The sequence below is a fragment of the Lemur catta genome, chromosome 2 (assembly GCF_020740605.2).
Source record: "Lemur catta isolate mLemCat1 chromosome 2, mLemCat1.pri, whole genome shotgun sequence".
Classification (NCBI taxonomy): Eukaryota; Metazoa; Chordata; class Mammalia; order Primates; family Lemuridae; genus Lemur; species Lemur catta.
In genome coordinates this window covers 109,566,694-109,577,932 of record NC_059129.1, presented here as the reverse complement: position 1 = coordinate 109,577,932, position 11,239 = coordinate 109,566,694, and the positions used below count along the sequence as shown (strand labels likewise).

At 40.9% G+C, this 11,239-nt stretch overlaps 1 pseudogene; it reads left to right on the top strand.

The window, feature by feature from the left end:
• Positions 1-553: 553 nt before the first annotated feature.
• On the top strand, positions 554-874 carry LOC123633215 (annotated as a pseudogene).
• Positions 875-11,239: the final 10,365 nt, after the last annotated feature.

The following is an 11,239-nucleotide window of genomic DNA, read 5'->3' as shown; positions in this document are numbered from 1 at the left end:
CTAACAATAAAATAGAATGACCTTAATAACATACTGTAATAAAAGTTAGGTGAGTGTGGTCTCTCTCACAAAATACCTTATTGTACTGTACTCACCTATTTTCTCATGGCAGTTGACTGCGGGTAACTGCAACTACAGAAAGTGAAAGCATGGATAAGGGAGAACTAGAACTGCAGTTACATGGCACGAGCTTCAAAGGAGAGTGATTGTGGGGGGTGGAAAGAAAGGAAGGCAAATGGTTTTGTACGTGTCGCTGGGAAGCAAGGAGGATGCTTACTCCACACTGGGGCACCCGGGCATAACGGGGACTTGAGAAGGCTGCAGGAGACCCGTGGCCTCAGCACAGAGACAGGTTGCATTTAAAGCAGTGAAGAAGAAGGATGTTGAGAATCCAGAGAGATTTGGAGGAATTCAGGGGGAGGTTGAACATGTGAGAGAGTTTGTTGGTCACAGTTCTAATATTTCAAAGAATACAGTGAGAGCATGTAAGAGGAAAGTGTTGGCTTTGTAGCTGCTGCAGCCCAGAGCTACCCACACAATGACTTCAGGGTTTATGTGCCAGGGTGGTGACTTCACACGCCATAAATGCACTGGCAGCAAGTCCATCTACGGGGAGAAATTTGATGATGAGAACTTCACCCTGAAAACATCTGGGTCCTGGTATCTTGTCCATGGTATGAATAAATGCTGGACCCAACACAAATGGTTCCCAGTTTTTGATCTGCACTGCCAAGACTGAGTGGTTGGTTAGCAAGGGTGTGCGCTTTGGCAAGTGAAAGAAGGCACGAACATTGTGGAAGCCATGGAGCACATTGGGTCCAGGAATAGCAAGACTAGCAAAAAGACCACCATTGCCAACTGTGAACAACTCTAATAAATTTGACTTCTGGTTTATCTTAACCACCCGACCATTCCTTCTGTAGCTCAGGACGGCACCCCTCCACCCCATTTGCTCTCAGTATCTTATAATCTTTGTGCTCTTGCTGCAGTTCTTTGGGTTCCATATTTTCCTTATTCCTCTCCACATCTAGCTGGATTGCAGAGTTAAGTGTATGCTTATTAAATAAAAACTAACACAACAAAAAAAAATATTGAGTCAAATAAGCTGATAATGAGTGGTCAGGGATGTTGCCCACGAGAGTAGTGCCCATGCTACAGGACTAGGCTGGCCTAGTGCCCTGCCATGCTCAGACACTGGCCACAGCAACCTGGGGCAGGTGGACCCAGAGGAGCAGCAGCGAGGGCTGGCGGTCACCTATGCTCCCCCCGCCATGAGAGACAAGGAATAGAACTTCCCCCTCTCCCTTTTCAAACAGCTCAACTGAGCATTTAGCATAAGGAAAAATGTATTATAAATGGCCTTTTATGGCAGTTAATAATTTTTTGCTTTTCTTTGCAGAAGTCATCCTTTATCCCACACAAACAAGTATTCCATAGATGCCCTGGATTCTGTGTCTAGGCTTTTAAAATCTTTTTTGATACTTTAAATATCTTTCTCAATTCAGTTTCTACCTTTTCCACACATTTTCTTTAAAAAAAAATAGTGTGACTATCTCAAGTCATAAAGAAAGGACTGCAGTCAATTTTCTAAAAGAATAAGATCAGCTTCTCTTTAGAGTGATGCCTGTCCTGTGGGCCACTCTTCAGGGTGTAATAAGTAACAGCTGCCAATGATCTGAATCACAGTGTCAGAGTGGAAACCAATTAAACTACAAAGAGGAAAAGGAAAATGGAGACTGCTTTACTCTAAAACCCATTAAGCTTTCAATGGCCAGAAAACTAAAAATATTATCTTGAGTTTTTAAAATGATTTAAACATAACCTGGATGGAAGTCATTATACAAAACATGTTCAATTTGAAATATGACCAGTTAGAAACTCTACGTAGTAAACCACTTCATGGACATAGGAGGTCTCCACCTGCTTTCTTTCTAGAATAGACAAAATTCAGGGATTATACAATTTTTAACAGTTAAAATGATAAATATGCAGCATACATATCCAGTACATGGCCTTGTTATTTTGCTATGTTCTAAAACTACCAAAACGTCATGAAAATGATTTTTTAAAATTTTTTCTCTAGAACTTCCAAATTACCCTTATTTGCCTCCTTCCCTGCAGCTGACTCAGTTACAAGTTATTTTGTAGTACATTAAATTGCTGCATCCCTGACACGGCCAAAACAATTTGCATAGTGACTAGAACATGACAATCTGTTCATCAACGAGTAAGGCATCTACTCTTTCGGGACTGGGGAAACCCAAAACGCTTAGTGCCAGTTCATTACCATGTGGTAATATAAGTTAGAATACAAGTTCTATATTCTACAGAATCAGTTTACTCATGTCCCTAGAAATTCAATACTTTTTAAAATTCTTTTTTATGCTGGCAAAATATACACTGCATAAAATTTACCATTTTAGCCATTTTTAAGTGTATAATTCTGTAACATTAAGTACATTCACATTGTTGTGCAACCATCAACACCATCCATTTCCAGAACATTGTCATCTTCCTTAACTGAAACTCTGTGCCCATTGAACACTAACTCCCAGTCCGTCCTCCCCCATCCCCTGGAAACCACCATTGTACCTTCTGTCTCTATGGCTTTGAGTGCCACAGGAACCTCATATAAGTGAGATTCTACAGCATTTGTCTTTTTGTGACTGGATTATTTCACTTATATCTTCAAGGTTCATCTATGTGTGGCATGTATAAAAAATACCTTCCTTTTAAGGCTGAATAATATATTTCAGGTAAATAACATTTTGTTTATCATTTATCTGTCAATGGACACTTGGATTGCTTACACATTTTTACTATTATAAATAATATTGCTAGGAACACAGGTGTAAAAATAGGAAGTTCAATTTTAAGTAAGCATCAGCCTGCAGCACTAACCAAGGTACTTTTATTGCATCCTTCCTTTTCATTTCCTGGGACATTATTCTTCAATTACAGGTGATGACCAGAGTAAATATCAAATTTAAACTGCAGGTGGCAGCAAACATCCACAAACTGGACATAATGTTTGGCAAAAGCACAGCTGTTTTTTACTGTGTTAAATTTTGCCTCTAGAGTAGAATAACCATTTTTCTCTAGGTCTCCTATGTTCAATGTAAAGAAAACCTGAAGCACTTGTTTGGGTTTAACTAATAATGAGTATTTTAATTGTGAAATATAAAAGAAGAGTGAATCAGTGGAATCCGTATCTGAGTGCTTAAAATTCTGCTCAGAGCTTTCACAACCTTGTCTAAAATGTCTCAGCCAACCACACATTTATAATCTTGCAGTATTATCAAGCTCTGAAAGTAGGTTTTCATCATTCATGAGGAATTGCCTCAGGCTCTTCTACGTGACAGGCACTGCTAGCTGTCCATCCAACATCCCTCTTACCTTCTTCCCTACTAATAAAAACCCCAATTTTGATTAGGGCCACAGTGTACCCAGTTTCCTCACCTCCCTTCCAGCCAGAGTTGAGCATATGACACAGTTCTGTCCTTGAGATGTGAGCTTGAGTCTGCTGGAGATCAAACGTTTTCCTTTCCTAATAGACACTCTTCCCCCTTCCTTGTTTTTATTGTTGTTTTGTTTGTTGTTTTGTTTTGTTTGCTTCCTACCTAAAACCTGGGTGGGAGACAAAAGGTGGGACACACCATACTGTAACCATGAGATTACCAGAAAAATAAAAGCCACATGTTAACCATTGCAAAATAGCAAAAGGAGGCTGAGGTAATGATGGCCCAGGTACGGTGCTCCACTGTCCCTGGGCTAACCACCTCTAGATGGACTAGGACTCCCTCCTTCCTGTTATGTGAGAAAAATATTACTCTATTGACTTAAATCACCATACTCAGATTTATGTTAGGTGAAGCAGAACCCAACCCCTAAGTAAAATAGATGGATACTCTCTGAGATGGGTAGAAGAGTTAAAGCTGTGTTTAGAGTGAAGGAAATTAAAATATTTTACTCCAAAATATGTATCTTAGACATATTTTGGGATGCCTACCAGAAGCCCAGCAAACAGAAATTGCCCTACAAAGCTCGTGCTCTCTCTCTCTCTCTCTCTTTTTTTTTAAGAGACGAGCTCTTACTCTGTTGCCCAGGCTGGAGTGCAGTGACATGATCACAGCTCACTACAATCTCTAACTCCTGGGCTCAAGCGATCCTCCTGCCTCAGCCTCTGGAGTAGCTGGCATTCCAGGTGCATAGCACCATATCCAGCTCATTTTTTATAATAAATTTTTGTAGAGACAGGGTCTTGCAATATTGCCCAGGCTGGTCTCAAACTCAAGGTTGTCTTTTGTGGGGGAAATTTGCATCTATAGAGAACCTGCATTAATGTAGCCAGGCCCTCCCTTGTAAAGATTAACTGAGAGTCTGACACCTTTAAAGGTTTGAAAGAAAAATTTACCATCTATTCTCTCTGAGGCCTGCTACCTTTTGAAGTTTCAGCTACACAAGACCACCTTTGCTAGCCAAGCCTTCTCTTCGCCCCTCCCCTAACCTATCTTGGAAGGGGAGGTATATGTTGGTTAGCCCAAAAAGGTGGGTTATCTTGAAGCTGGGGCTTACAAGTCATAGGTGAATTCAGAGATTCCTTCATTTGCAATTGGTTAAAGAAACAAAACTTTGTCTAAAAACTTGGAGTTAGCAGAAAAGAATGTTTAAATTAAGGAAGTCTGCAAAACATAGAGTAAGCCACAACTAAAACCTGATTTACCACCATAACCTGGTTTTGGTCATGTTCTGAGACCACATTCTTTCTGTAACCTCACTAATGGAAAAACCCAAAATCTGTAAAATATTTTAAAGACATTTATTCTGAGCCAATATGAGTGGCTGCAATGTGGGGAAAACACAAACCCAAGAAACCTTGAGTAAGAGGTCTTGACATATTCAGATTAAAGTTTGGTTTTATATATTTAAGGGAGGCAGGAGTTACACAAATTATTAGGTCATTAAATATGAAATGTCCGATTTCGAATCAAAGTTTAATATATCTCAAACAAGAAGCAGTATAACTAACCAAAGTATGTGCCTAAACTATGGACACAGTTTTGCTATCTTAACAACAGCTTGTTTATGCTAGCAGCGAAGAAGCCTGGAGAGCGAGTGGCGATGAAATTGCAAAAGGTGTTTCCCACAGCTTGTTGAGAATTGAATACTTTTCCTTGCAAGAAGTGGTACAAAGCCTGGAAGAAGGGGTAGTCAGTTGGTGCAAGGTCTGGTGAATACAGTGGATAACAGAGAGTTTCCAAGTCCAGCTGCTGTAGTTTGAGCAGCCCTGTTTTTTGTGACACGTGGTCTTGTGATGGCCTGTCTCTGTTGACCACATGGTCTTGTGATGGCCTGTCTCCGCTGACCAATCTTGGCACCAATTGGTTGCAGTAGACATTCAGTGAATGGACTGACCAGGTTTCATGAAGCTGTAGTGGACAATACCAGCACTGGACCACCAAATAGACACCATTAGCTTTTTTTGATGAATAGTTTTAGACTGTGTTTTGGCACTTCATCTTTATCCAAGCCTTGTGCCAAATGCTTACGATTGTCAAAAGAATCCATTTTTCATCACTCATAACAATATGGTGTAGAAATGGTTTGCCTTTGTCATGACAGCAAAGAAAGGCAAACTTCAAGATGAGTTCTCTTCTGATGCTCATTTAATTTATGCACAACCCATCTATCCAGCTTCTTTACCTTGCCCATTTGTTTCAAATGGTCCAATATTGTTGAAATAGTAATGTCAAACCTTGCTGCTAATTCACTCATAGGTTCTGATGGATTTGCTTCCACTACACCTTTCAGCTCATCATTATCCACCTTGGTCTCAGGTCACCCACGTGGCTCGTTTTCAAGATTAAAATCACCAGAAAAGAACTTCCCAAACCATCGATGTACTGTATGTTCATTAGCCACATTGTTCCCAAACACTTCGTTGACATTTTGAGCTGTCAGTCCTGCATTGGTTCCATGATGGAACTCATATTTGAAAATAACCCACATTTTTTACTTATCCACGGTTTCACAAAAATTGCTCTAAATAACATTTGAAAGATAATCACAAGCCAAAACATGTGTTTGAAAGGCTGAGGATGTACCTTCACAATAAAAATAAAACCACAAGTGTCAGAGTGAAATGTCAGAGATATCAACTGCCAAACTTAGTACTTAAGGACATCAGACATTTCATACTTAATAACCTAATAATAAATGGAAGGTATATGTTGGTTAGCCCAAAAAGGTGGGTTATCGTGAAGCTGGGGCTTACAAGTCATAGGTGAATTCAGAGATTCCTTCATTTGCAATTGGCTAAAGATACAAAACTTTGTCTAAAAACTTGGCGTTAGCAGAAAAGAATGTTTAAATTAAGGAAGTCTGCAAAACATAGAGTAAGCCACAATATACTAGGTCAAAGTTACCCGTTAAGCAAATTGATGGCCTCCAGGTGTGACGTAACCCTTGTCTTGCATGGCCTTAGGTCTTGTTAATAATTTGGTATCTTCTTGCCACAAGTCTGTTTTGTCAGTCTCATATGATCTCTATTTTACCAGCAATGCTGGTCTACTGTTGTCTAAACTCCAAAAGGGAGAGGGTAAAACAAGGGGTGTTTGACCTCCCATCCTGTCATGGCCAGGAATTCAGGTTTTCAGATTTCTCTGGGGTCCTCTTGGTCAAGAGGAGGTCCATTCAGTCAGATGGGGGAAAATATTCCTATTTTTAGTTTACAACCTGAAGATGGTATATAAGCTTCTGTACCCCATTGTGGGGGGTGGGTTGGGTCTTCATTCTGAAGACTCCTGTGTATGCATGTTAAATAAATTTATATTCCTTTTCTCCTATTAATCAATCTGCCTTATGTCAGTGATTTTCAGCAAACGTCCAAGAGACTAATGGGCTTGGCCTGCTACAAGAGTTAGAAACAATAAATATACCAGTTTTTTTTTAATTGAGAAAAGTTACCTAAAATAAAGTATAGAACTATATTTTTATCAGATGTGGGTCTAAAAGTACTGAGGCAGACAGTGTGCAACATTAAAGTAACAAGTTAGTAGGCCTGTAGATAAATGAAGGAATGTCATTTAGGAAAGGAAACGGCAGAAACAGATGACTTTTTAAATAATAAATATAGAGTTGTGTTTCCTAATATTCGTCATAAAAATCCTCATGAATGTGGGAGTCCCTGTTCATTAACAGGTTCAACTGTCAGATTTTACCACAATGCTATAATAACTCATTTATGAAATGCCACAGGGTCGAGATAATCCTGTCCCCATCCATATCCTACTGTTTTTATGAGAACATTTTATGGTCTGTGAAAATAGCTAAAGTATTCATCCAGTGACATGGGCATTTATCCATGAGAGAGAGAGAGAGAGAGAGAAAGGAGGATTTACAGAAAAAGTAAAATAAGAGAGGTGGAGAAAATATTCTAGAATCTAAGCACTCAATGGAATGGAACTAAACAGGAGGAGAGTGAGGGGGTGGGAGACAGAAGTTCAATTGCTAAAACCAGGCCCTAATCTGTGATGCTAATTTCTTCTCTATACTTACAACGAGTTCTACATTTGTAAAGTGAGAAATGTGAAATGCCTCATGATTCTTATAATTTAGTTGGAGAATAAAAAACTAGCACACGTTAACACAAGAGCAAATAGTGTGGCACAGTGTATAATTAATGGCTAAATTATATGGTTCAGAGGACAAGTGCTGCAGACTCTGAGAAAATAGGGAGAGCTGTAAGACCAAGAATAGTTGGGAAAAGGTTTCACAGAGGACATAGGAATAGCGAGAATTTATGAAGGGAGAAAATTAAAAAAAGAACTTTCTAAGTAGAAAGGAAGCGAAGACAAGGTGGCATGAAGATGTTTGGCTTGTTTATGGGATGGAAGGAAGGCTCGTTTTAGAAAATAGTGGGGAATAGATTTAGGTATGTAGTATTAGGTCAATTCATGGATTCTCTCAAAACCTAGGAAGGGCTGGCACAATGGCTCACACCTGTAATCCCAGTGCTTTGGGAGATCAAGGCATGAGGATTGCTTGAGGCCAGGAGTTTGAGACCAGCCTGGGGAACATAGTGAGACCCTGTTTCTACAAAAAAAGGTCATTTAAAATTATCTGGGCATGATGGTGTACATCTGTAGTCCTAGCTCCTTGGTAGGCTCAGGTGGAAGGATCATTCAAACTCAGGAGTTCAAAGCTGCAGTGAGCTAGGATCACGCCACTGCACTCCAACCTGGGCTATACCCCATCTCTTTTTTTGTTTGTTTTTGTTGTTTGTTTTGTTTTGTTTTTTGAGACAGAGTCTCACTCTGTTGCCCAGGCTAGAGTGCCGTGGCATTAGCTTAGCTCACAGCAACCTCAAACTCCAGACCTCAAGTGATCCTCCTACCTCAGCCTCCCAGCCATCTCTTTAAACAAAGAAAAAAAAAAAAAAAAAACCTAGGAAGAAGAAGTTTTAGAGCTGAATAGAAAAGAAGTCAATTCTATTTCCTGAAGAGTGGAGATTATTGGCTCTGGCATTCCCGTCTCCACTCAAAGCCTTAATGGTTGGGAAACCTAGCAGCATTCCAGGTGCCCAAGTTTCTACTGAGTCTCAGCTCATAGGCCAGCAGTTTTCTTACTCTCTATCAAACTCCAGCCCTGGGTGACTCCTTCCAAAGAAGGAGACAACCCAATCTCCACTGTCATTTCCAATCCATGGAGAGAGGACAGGAAACCAATTGGTATCTGAAATTTGAAGAGAAATGTACAATTTGAAAGGGTAGACAAAGTCTTTTAAAAAGTCAAGAGAAAGTTCTCAAGAGTAGCAACCCCAGTACCCTACCGTGGAACTTTGGCAGAGGCAAAAATAGCCACCAATGTTTCCTGCTTCCTAGAGCTACTAACTTGAAGGAAGCAAATGAGGTCCAGAAGAGTGGGATACAGTCTGGATGGTGTGGAGGGCATTTAACAGTGTTTCAGAAGATACAAGAGACCCTAGTTCCTGAGGGTTCTGTTAGGTAGGCAGTGAGTGACCTCCAGCCCTCCTGGGGACAAAGGCAGGAACCCCAAGCAATTGCCACATCTGGGGCAGGAGGGAATGTCAGGTTTCAGTCTGAAATGTCAGTTCTTGATGTGCTCATGGCCAAAGAATGACCAGACGCACCAAAGTAAGGCAAGCATGAAAATGAGGTTTACTGAGGAGCGAAAGATAGAATTATAGAGCAAGAGCAAGATATAGGTTTACAGAATATGATACATACGCCACAGATGATGACTGGACCCACTGTTGCAGCAAAGGGAGAGCAAAAGGAAGGGCGCAGAAAAGGGCCTGGTTATGGTCTGCATCTTGGTTTATAGTGGCCCTAGATTGGGACCTCTCTCGTGGTTCAGAGGTCACCATGGAACCACTTTGGACAGTTGGAGTTGCATGACCTGAGTTTTAACTACACATGTGGGTTATACTAGTTCAATTTCCAGACTCTATGGTACTTATGCTGCTTGGCCCGTGGGGTAGAGAGTCCTCTACATTCTTTGGCAGCTGGCACGCTGAGTTATGATTGGCAGATTCATAGGGTATTCTCTCCTCCCCCAGGTAACTCAGTCACTCAGGATTAGGGTAGTGCAGGACCAAGATGGGGGCCTGGGGCCTACCCTTGTCTTCCTTCCCAGGTGGGGCAGTTGCACCAAGGCAAAGTGACCACTTTCATCCCTAGGAGACCTGGAATTCCCTTGCTAACTACTAACAGGAACACCCTACCAATCTGCCAATCAGAACTTAGCGCTCCAACTGAAAAAGAATGCGGAGGATTCCCTAGCCCTCTGGCTAGGCAGCCCAGGCACAAAAGGACCTGAAAAGTGACCTAGAGTAACCTAAGGCTAATGATCATGTCGTTAACTGTCCATCAAAGTGGTTCACTGGTGATGTCTGAACCACGAGGAGGGCCCAGTCCAGACAGTATAAAACAGGACCGTGGACCATAACCAGAGCCCTTTCTGTTACAACAAAGGGGTCTGTCTGTTCTGTGGTGAATGTATCTTGCTCTTGTTCTGTGAACCTATATCTTGTTCTTCCTCTGTAAACCTATCTTGTCCTTCCTCAATAAACTTCGTCTCACGCTTGTCTTGCCTTTGGTGTGTCTGGTCATTATTTGGTCAAGAGCACACCAAGCACCAAAAACAAAGAACTGCTGACCCAGCAGTTCCACTCTGCTTTAGGCAAGCTCTCCAACTTCTCCACTTCCATACCCTCATTCAACAGGAGTAACTATATGGTAAGGGTGACAAGAGGAATTCGCTCCTCCTACGTCAAGTCATCAAAAGGTCTGGATGAGCAACCCATATTAACCATAAACAAGAAGAAAAGGAATGCTATGCCAATCATGCAAGAACCCTCCACACACACATCTACAACAGCTAATCAGTGCTTCTCAAACTTGAGAGTATGTAATTATGTGGAGAGCTCATTACAAGAGAGCTTCTGGACCTCACTCCCAGAATTGCTGATTCTACTCTCTGGAGAACCCTGGTCAAGCACGGAGCAATGCTGGATTGACCTTCTATTCCAATTCAATTGATATTTGTGAAGAATGTTGCCACCTAAATACCAATAGCAGGGGAAAAAATTCAGGGTCTTTTTAAATTTATAATCACAGAATTAAAAGAAGAGTTTGGAGATTCTCTATTCCATAGTTCTCCCATCTAATGACATTCTTAAAACAATATCTTTCAAATTTATCCTTGTAGTCTGTGGTGAGGAAGTGGCTACTATTTCATACTTTATCCCAACACATGTGGGGCAACTTTAATTGCTATAAAAATTTCCAAAGAGATACCAGTCTTGTCTTCCCCTGGAGAGATTTATTGACATCTCAAAGAATAAAAGTAAGAATCCAGGATCCTTTGTCCCCACCTTTCAGGAGGCAGGGGAGACAGCTGTCCCTTTCCTATATAAATATCCAGATTTACATTTTCAGGGTTCTTCACCTACATTACAAACTCTGATACACATAGTATGATATCTGCTCTAGCTCTTAGGGTTAAGAATTAGGGCAAAAAAGAACTGGTGCAGTTATTTGCTTACAGCAAATAATAATCTGCTCTGCCCCAGAAACCCTGTATTCTCATTCAGGGTATGAAAGCTGCAGCTACCAGGATGAAATCACTTTCGTCATATGCAGGCAAAATAGGGCCAGGAAGGCTCATGCTTACATGTCTGAGATAAGAACTGTTTCTAAGGACTTTCTAAAAATGC